The sequence below is a fragment of the Narcine bancroftii genome, chromosome 11, assembly GCF_036971445.1.
Source record: "Narcine bancroftii isolate sNarBan1 chromosome 11, sNarBan1.hap1, whole genome shotgun sequence".
NCBI lineage: Eukaryota > Metazoa > Chordata > Chondrichthyes > Torpediniformes > Narcinidae > Narcine > Narcine bancroftii.
In genome coordinates this window covers 56,519,620-56,529,292 of record NC_091479.1, presented here as the reverse complement: position 1 = coordinate 56,529,292, position 9,673 = coordinate 56,519,620, and the positions used below count along the sequence as shown (strand labels likewise).

Below are 9,673 nucleotides of genomic sequence, written 5' to 3'. Positions count from 1 at the left end.
CCATTTAAGCGTGCTCCATATGTGGAATACTCTATCGGGTAACGTCCGACCAGCAATGGGTGGTGATGCCAAGTATTTGGGGCCACCTGCATATCCCCTACCACCCACAGGCATCCAAGATCAATGAGTGAATGAATGACCTGTTCAAGTTATCGTATATGACAAGTTGATTGTCAAGTCTTCTATCCACGAGTGGTTGCAAGTGTATCGATTAATCCGGCGAGTTTGTGACTGTGTGTGTCTTTTACGCCTCGTGCAACTTCACTACATGTGTCAATAAAAGACAACTGTGTTCAAATTCGCCACCCTTGGGAACCCTCGAATCAGTTTCACACACATAATAATTGGTGCAGTGAGCAGGGTCCTTCGAGTTCCGAATGAACACAGCTGCAGTGGAGATGCTTTGGAATCGGGACAGGAAATCTAGTGCAGGCAGGGAGAACAAGATCTGCGGGTGAACTGACGAGAGTGCAGGGTTGGGGAGCTTGGCAAGCATGCTGACGGACCACGGCAAACTGGTAGACTGGTCCAAGCTCCTGGATCCACATCTTGAGAAAATAGGTCACCACGTGTTGTCCCACTTCAAGAAGTCGGGGTTCCCAAAATCTAAGGGGAATCAGAGGGTGCCTTTTGGCTGCCAGTGTTTCTCCTGAGAAACCAATGTGAGATCATAGAAAGGAAAGATTTGGAGAGGGCCCAGGAAAATAAGGAGATAAAGGTGGTCCAGCAGTGCTGCTGTGCACTGCAGGAGGCAGCGCAGACTCCCCCAACCTGAGCCACTGATGTCGAGATGAGAGGGACAGAGGTAGCCAACAGGAATGCCAATCAAGGTCTGACTCCCCCCCACTCCCCCAGTGAGTGAGTTTGTACTGGCCATGGAGCGATTAACTGAGGCCATTTGCCAGGATTCATGCATTAAACGTTTCAGAACAGGCCAGGAAGAGCATGAAATCAATTTATTTACAGAAGTTGTTCTGATATATCTGACAGACCCGACACACTCATTGCCCAAGTTGTGCTCCACCCTGGAGGACTATGGGGAGATCTCTGGGTATAAGTTCTGTTGGGATATGTGCAAAATCATGTCACTTAGGAAGGGGAATTAGAGCCAATGTCAAGAAAACAGTCAACAAATGTGGAGGAAAAATGGAATCAAATATCTAGGAGTTAGAATAGATAAGAACGAGTAATTTAGACCAGCTGAATTATTCTCCCCTTGCTTGGGGAAATTGAGGAGGATTTAAATGGTTGGATGTCCCTGCCCATTACACTAGTGGTGTCACAGAGAGGGGAGGTGTCACAGAGGGGGGAGATGATGACACAGAGGGGGTGATGATGTCACTGCATGGGGCAGCCATAGCTGAGTTGTGCCATGGCACAGCAAGAAGAGAAAGATACCTCTCCTGGAAGGGGATTCTGGCCCACGTGTCGGAGTAGGACGCTGTCTCATCCCAGGGACCCTCTGATCAACAAGGTTGTGTTTGGAAGCACCCTGCGCCCATGGGTGAGATAAAGAGCCTGTTACAGGCTCCCCTACTGGGACAGAACCTCCTCTGGCACCATCCTTTACCCAGTGTGGGCGGAGAGAATGGAGGCTGCATTTAATCCCCTCTCCCCATCCTGAGTGCAGGGCACTTTATGAGGCAGCTGGAGGGGACTGGGGAGGGGAGAACAATGGCATGTGAGGGGATACAGGGATGGGGTCTGTAGGAGTGGAGGGGAGAACAAAGGAACGGGGTAGCACCACAGGCTAATGTCAAGGGAGATTGGATCAGAGATAGGGGACATAGGGTTGAGCTGGGGGGATGGGGTGCGAGGGGACGGAAAGCACTGGGGAAACCATGGGGGTGGTGTTGGGTGAGGGATGAGAGTGTGGTAGAGGAATCGGGGCAGGGGAGAGTGTGAGGTGTCTGAGGGAGAAGAGAAGTTGCGAGGGGGATGGAAGGCAGACCTTTCAACAGAAATGGGTCAGAGGTCCCCCTCCACCTGGAATAGGATCTGTCCACTGAGAGACAGGACCGCTCCTCCACCCGCCACCCCTCCCCATGGTTACAAGATCCCTTTCTCCCTTGCATACACCCCCACACCCCCCCAACCGGGGTAGGATTCTTTCCACCAGTGGACCTGGATGAAGGTGCTAGAAAGTGTTTCTGCTGCGGCGGACCCAACAGAGTTGAGCGGTGAAGAGTGGGGCTCTCTCCGCACCAACTGCTCCCTCAGGCGACGAGGTCTCGCTTGCATCATGTAAGATCATGGTGTTGCTGAGCTTCTGGGAATGTGGAGGGCTTCTGCTAAACCCGTGGTAGGGTTCAGAGTGGTTCATCTCCCCGGGACGTGCTGAAGGTCAAGGATGACCCGATCCTCCCATGGAGGGAGGGTTGTAAACAAAGTGAACGGCTGCGGAACTGGCCTCAGTCTGAGGAGAGTGATCAAAGAGGGACCTGGGGTGGCAATATTTCTACTGAGAGGCTGGAACGAACCACCAGAGGAGCAATTCTGACATTTTGGTGACCCTTGGAAGGGAGTTAGAGGGAGGGGTAGAGACTAACCTGGACAGCAAGGCTGGGTTGGGATAAATGACCTGTTGTGTACCCCCTGGGTGTGTAAATGCTGCTGCTTCTGCCCCAGAGGACATGGCAATAAGGTCACAACAGAGGTGGCCACACCGGGTCATGGACCCAACGTCCCCAAGGTGGTGTCCTGCACAGATGTTAAAATCATCGACAATGGATCTTTCGGTGTGGTGTACCAGGCAAGGCTGGTGGACTCCGGAGAGCTGATTGCCATCAAGAAGATCTTGCAAGACAAGAGATTCAAGGTAAGGGGGAGGAGCAGTTGTGTGGAAATGGAACACCCTGATATTTAACTTTAGGTCTACAGCACGTTCACAGGCCCTTGCGACACATGAGCCCGTTTCACACAATTACACCCAATTGACAAACACCCCAAACACATTTTTGAAGGGTGGGTGGAAAGAGGAGCATCTGACAGAGACCAAAGCAGCCATGGGGTTTGGAAACAGAGAAAGTCTCACAATCCCACAACAGCACCCCCCGTTCCCACACACAACCCCCACCCCACACACACACACACACACACATACACACACACACACACACACACACACACACACACACACACAAACACACACACATACACACACACACACGCACACACACACACACACACCTGGCAAATATCAGAGATTTTCTGCAAATTAATTGTTTAGTAGAAGCTGGGAAAACAATCATAAAAACTGAAATGATACTTCATTGAACCCCATGACGAGTCCCCACTCCAGCGACACGAAAAGTCCCCCCCACTGACTCTCGAAAAGTCCCCCACTTCGGCCTCCCTAGGAGTTCCCCACCTCTGACCTCTTGAAGAATCTCCTCCCCACCTCCCCCCTCAACTTGGACGTCGCCCCTCAGGGCCCCGACCCATCGCCCACCCTTGCTGATGTTCCTTTCTCACCATAGAACCGCAAACTGCTGATCGTGCGAAAGTTGGATCACACCATCATCGTCCCTCTTCTCAACTTCTACTCCTCTGTAGTCAAGGTAAGATCCACCTGCACCCACCCCACCCCCACTCTGATACATATCATTTGCTGCTACCTTCCCCATTCCTTCAATCGATCTGTCTCGCTGCAGCCTCTCTGTTGCCTTCATCCTGCCCCTCTGACCAGTGCCGACTCTTTGACGCTGGCTGCCCTGCTCCTCACCCATTAACTCATGACCTCTTGCCATTTCAAATCCAGACAGCAGCAGCCAAGACCACAAGACAAGGTCGCCAAATTCGGCCACACAGCCCCTCGAGTCTGTTTTCCCAATTCATTTCACGAATGTATTTTCCCCCATAACTCACTTCCCCAGAACCTTTTGGTGCGCTTCCAAATCAACGCCTGCTCTGAATCGTCCCAACAACTCAGCCTCCACATGTTCGACCCCAGCCAACACCCGGCTGCAAACATTTCTCATCTCAAAACGTCAATGGTTTTCTCTCCCGGTGAATCCTTGCCTCACGAGGGAGGGCGGTCAGAGCTGCACATTTTGTGCAGTCTCACCAGAAGCCGAATGATGGGGCAGCGGACGGGTCCACTACGGCCTGTTGACGCTCTGCTCGCTGAGCCCTTGGATTCATGCCACGTTATGTTGAGCACTGGGGGCATCAGGCCTACAGAGAGCAGGAGGGGCTGGCACTCCTGTTGGGAGAGGCGCTGGGTGTTGGAGGGTAAATCCAGCTGACATGTTTGTATTGTGTCCAAGAGAAAGAGTAGGTTTATTTGAATCTGGGTCTGGACTATGTTCCTGAGACGGTTCACTGCATGGCCCAGCACTTCAACAAGGCCAAGCAGCCCATTCCCATGATCTACATCTGGGTCTGGGTGGTCAAGTTGTCCACTGGGGCAAGCTTGGATGGTGGGGTTGGAGCATATGAAGGAGTTTACTGGCTGAGTCTCACTGGGGACTGGATATCGATGAAGGGTGCATGAGGGTTTCAATGGGTATTGGTGAGGAAAGAAAGTGTAGTGAGGGGAGAGGGGTGGAGAGGATGATGAGGATGGATGTTGATTGGCAGGGTGGGGCCCTTCACCCACCTCCCCTTACCCTCAGGATCCAGACCCGGCCAGTGTGGAGGCAGAGTGGGTCATGTTATATCATTGAGTTGCCAGATGTTCATGTACCAGCTGTAGCAGAGCCTGGCCTACATCCATTCTCAGGGGGTTTTCCATTAAGACATCAAGCCCCAGAAGATGCTGGTAGATCCCGAGATGGCCTTCTTATTGCTCCTTTATTTCGGCAGGTAGTGTCTGCCCGTTCACCACCTCAACGCGTCCTGATCCCTCTCCCCAACACGGCCTTGTCCCCTCCGCACCAACTCTCACCCCTCCCACACCAGCTCTCTCCCCTCCTCCCTCTCCCAACTTTCCCCTTCCACAGCTTAATAACTTATTCTAAATAAGATTGTGGGGGGCTTAGATGGAATGAACAGCCAGCAAATTTTCCGAAAGTGTCAGGTGCAAATCCCAGAGGGCATCCGCTTCAGGTGAGTGGAGATTTTTTTTATGCAGAGAGTTTTGAGTGGTTTGAATGCGTCACCGGAGAAAGAGGTAGTGGCTGGTAGAATAGGTACATTTAAAAGTCTCTGAGATGGGCATGTGGATGTAAGGGAACAGAATTTTTACATGATAGAGGAATTTGGGGATATGGCGAGAAGGCAGGTAGGTGGAGTTAGGTCATAAATTAGATCAGCCATGATCGTATTGAATGGTGGAGCAGGCTCGATGGGCCATTTTTGTCCTACTCCTGTTCCCACTTCCTATGTTCCTATGGGTGTGGTACAGGTAAAGGTGTGGAGAACATTGACAAAGGTCAGTATAGCCTTTATGGGCCAAAGGGCCTGTACTGGGCAGCAATGCTTGATGTTGTAATGGATGTGGAAGCTCTGGGAAGGGGTAAGGGAGGCACTGGTAAGGAAGTCTGCAGATGCTGGGGCCGAGGGCAATGCCCAAACATGCTGGGGAAACTCATGGATAGTTTTGTGAGGAGCAGGTCCTGCTTCACGAGTCAAATTGAGTTTTTCGAGGAGGTGTCAAAGGAAATAGATGAAAGTCAAGGACTGTATGTGCTGCACGAGGATTTTAGTAAGGTGCTTAACAAGGTCCCCACAGTGGCCTCATTCAGAATGTCCGGAGGCATGGGATCCATGGAGCCTTGGCTGTGTGGATTCAGAATTGGCTTGTCTGCAGAAAACAGACGGTAGTAGTAGATGGATTAATGACTAGTGGATCTCCAAAGGGATCTGCTCTGGGACCCCTGCTCTTTGTGATTTTTATGAATGATGATGGGAGTGGAAGGGTGGGTACGTCAGGGGATGACACAGAGGTAGAGATGTTGTAGACAGTGCAGAGGGTTGTCATAGGTCATCCAGTTTGCAGAGAAATGACAGATGGAGTTCAATCCTGTAAATACAGATGTACTTAAATAAGCAACTGGTCCAGGTTTATTTCCAGAGCTTTTTTCAAGGGCACGAATAACAGTTATTCCAAAGAAGGTTAGAGACCCATTAAAATTAGCTTAATCTCGACCAATATCTTTACTGAATATGGATTACAAGAATTTGTGGGCAGAGCACTTGGTTAATGGCAGGATAATGAACAGTGTGCAGGACAGAGAAATATTTAGATCCTGCTCCATAAATCACTCAAGGTTGCTGTGCAAATTGAGAGGGAGTTTAAGATGGTGTATTGTGTGCTGGCCTTCAGGAGTCATGGTATTGAGTTCAAGAACTGAGAGGTAACATTGCAGATGTATAAAATTCTAGTCAGACCACACTTGGAATATTGTGTGCATTCCTAGGGCGAGAATACCAGAGGACGTCTAAATAAGGTGAGCTGAGGGAACTTTAGGCAAGACGTGAGGGGTACATTTTATTCACACAGAATGTAGTGGGTGGCTGGAATGCATTGCCTGGGTAGTAGCGGAGGCTGGTCCAAAAAAGGCATGAAAAGGATTTTAATATGGACAGGAATTAAAGAAAAATGGAGGGTACTGGTGTGAGGGAGCGGAGGGTAACATTGTTGTGGGGTAGGTTCAGATGGATCAGTTGAACGGTCTCGACCGATCCATCCATGATTTGTCTAGCATCTTGCTGCCATATCGTGGAGAACCAGGGTGTTGCCTGATGGAGACACGTTGCTCTGAGCTCTGCAGAGAGAGACTGTGGTTTTCGCCAAAACAGACTTCCTCAGGTAAAGCAGAGGAAGGGGAAAGGCTCCAGTGTTCAGGGGTAGGGGGGATGATGGGGGAAGAGTTGGGACCCTCCAAAGTCATTGTGATCAGGGCTTAGAGACAGTATCTCTATCAGTCGTATTTCTCTTCCCAGGAGAAGGAGTGATCTCAGAGACAAGACACGAGTCCAGAAGAACCTCGCATCCCAGCTGAACAGAGGACGGACAACATCATCAGGCCTGAACCCCTCCCCTTCTTCTCCCTCTGGCCCTGCCAACCCCTTTACCTGCCTCTTCCATGTCCCTTTACCCACTTCCCCTCTTCTCCTCTACCCCTCCTCCATCCCAACCCCCTCCCGCTCATCTTCCCCTTCTCCTGCCCTCACACCTATGCCCTAACCCCAGCCCTCCACCCTTCACCTCCCCTTCCCCTCTCCCCTTCCCTTCCCTTTACCCCCTCCCCTTCCCCTCCTCCTTCCCCTCCCCTAACCCTCCCCCTTCCCCTCCCCTTCTCCTCCTCCCCTTCCCCTCCCCCTTCCCTTTCCCCTTCCTATCCCTAACCTAGGGGAAGGAGGGGGAGGGGAAGGGGGTAGGAGAAAGGGGGTAGTGGAAGGGGGTAAGGGTAGGGGTTGTGGTAAGGGGTAGGGTAGGGGGTAGTGGTAGGGGTTGTGGGGATGGGGAAGGGGTAGGAGGTAGGGTTAGGGGAAGTGGGTAGGTTGTAAGGGATAGGGTAGGGGTAGTGGTAGGGGGTGCAGATATGGGGAAGGGATAGCAGGTACGGTTAGGGGAAGGGGGTACGTTGTAAGGGATAGGGTAGGGGGTAGTTGTAGGGGGTGTGGGTATGGGGAAGGGGTAGGAGGTAGGGTTAGGGGAAGGGGGTAGTTGTAGGGGGTGCGGGTATGGGGAAGGGGTAGGAGGTAGGGTTAGGGGAAGGGGGTAGGTTGTAAGGGATAGGGGTAGGGTTTAGTTTTGGGTTGGGGAACTTGGGTAGAGTTAGGGTTAGGGTTAGGAGCATTGTAGAGGTAGCATTAGGGTTAGTGTTAGGAGACATGGGGTAGGGCTATATCTTGGTTTATGGTTAGGTTTATAGTTCGGGGAAGTGGGCTTGTGTTAGGTATAGGGGAAGGGGGTAGGAGCAGGGGGGTAGAGGAGGAGTGAGGTTTGGGGTTAGGGGATTGTGGGTAGCATTAGGGTTGGGGTTAGGGGGCGGCATAGGCGTAGGGATAATGTTAGGCTTAGTGGACGGGATGGGGGTAGAGTTAGGGGACGTGGAGTGGTGGTAGGGGGTATCGGTAGAGTTAAGGTTAGTTTTAGGATTTTGTTAGGGGTTAGGGTTAGGAGTAGGAGGAAGGGAAGGGGGAGGGGAATGGGGGAGGCGAGCGGGGGACGGGAACTGGGGAAGGGAAGGGGGGAGGGGATGTGGGAGGGGAACGGGCAGTGGTAAGGGGAGGGGAACGGGGTAGAGGAAAGGGGAGGTGAACGGTGGACGGCATCCCTAGCCCCTCCCCTCCCCTTCCCTTCCCCCGCATTTCCCCTGCCTCTCCTCTCCTCCTTCCAGAAGAAGCTGGGCCTCTTTCCGTCCAGAACCTCCCTGTGGTTTCAGAGCCTCCGTTTCAGGAAGTGCCTTCGACGCTTGCTGCTGGACAGACATCTTGTCTCTTGATTCATTCTGTACCGTTGATATTAAATTAAAAAATGATTGCGTTTTTTAAAGCTTGAACTCAAAAGGCTGGTCCAGATAGACAAAACAGAAACAGTCCCTTCAGCCCCTCTCCCCTGCTAGCTGAGCTGTTGTAATCAGTCGATATTCCTCTCACCCTTTTCATTCTTAGCTGCCATCCAGCTCATGTTGCCTTGTCAATCGCACGGCCTGTGGGAAGAAGCTATTTCCCTCCCTGGCTGCTCTGCTTTTATTCCTCCATATCTCCTTCCTGATGGCAGGGGGACAAAGATGCTCTGTGCTGGATATCTATGAGTCTATTTACAGAGCACTTCCCTGCAAACAATCAGGGGACCGTTGCCTTGAGGTGGCACCCATGTTGCCTCTCCCTCAGCACTCTCAGAACACTACTGCACCCTCCTTCCCCTCCTTTCCCAGGTCTCAGTAACCCGCTGACAATTCCAGTCAGCTGCCATGTCTATACCCTGCCCCACCTAAACCGATGGATCGACCAGCGCCTTCTCCCCTCAAGAGTTCGAGGAATCCACTCTCTCACAATGTCCTGCTATTGAATGCCCTGCATCCTCCTTCCCACTTGGTTCCTCCTGTTATCAGGCGCCTGGATGGACCCCACCCTGTTGAAACTACCCGTGTTCTCACTGATCTCTCTGCGCCTCTGCCCTCCATCCAGGGGTCATGGATTTCTTGTGGGGGTGGTGGAGAACAAAGCACCAACTTAAGGAGATGGGGAGCAGTACAAAGACCCCCAGGTCCAGGAGACAGCGAGAACCACAGAAATGCCCATCTCTGTCATTCGGGTAAAACCTGATTATCAGGTGCAATGTGCAAGGAGCTTTCGGTCCTGCTGCACGTGGGCCAGGTTTGGCCCATCCCCACACCACCACCCTGTCAATTTCCAAAACAAATTTCCTATTCATGTGGGGGTCCAAAATGGATAGAGTCTGGAGAAGGACCGTGTACATCGTCAATCAATGGGGACAAGGGTGTAACCAGCATGGCCATAATTGTGTGTGGCTGTGCTTGGAACCAAAGTGCAAGGGCACCAAATGCTGCTCTGTGCTGAGGTTCTACCTGGCTCAGGTGTTGCGAAAGATTGGCCTGGCCCTGGTGCTGCACAATGTTCCAGTCAGCACGACTTTGCCCCTTCACCTTCCTGGGAACGGTTTCATAGACAAACACATTTGACCACAAAGCCATCAGGCAGTGGTCAGCAGAGAATGTCTGACATAGAGACTCTAGGACTAGATGGGATACTGCGG

At 51.9% G+C, this 9,673-nt stretch overlaps 1 long non-coding RNA gene across 1 annotated transcript; it reads left to right on the top strand.

Moving 5' to 3' along the window:
* Positions 1-1,375: 1,375 nt before the first annotated feature.
* Positions 1,376-7,368, top strand: LOC138745464 (uncharacterized). The gene is made up of 4 exons (XR_011346282.1): positions 1,376-1,504; positions 2,629-2,818; positions 3,480-3,560; positions 6,889-7,368. It is a non-coding gene; the product is annotated as an uncharacterized lncRNA (long non-coding RNA).
* Positions 7,369-9,673: the final 2,305 nt, after the last annotated feature.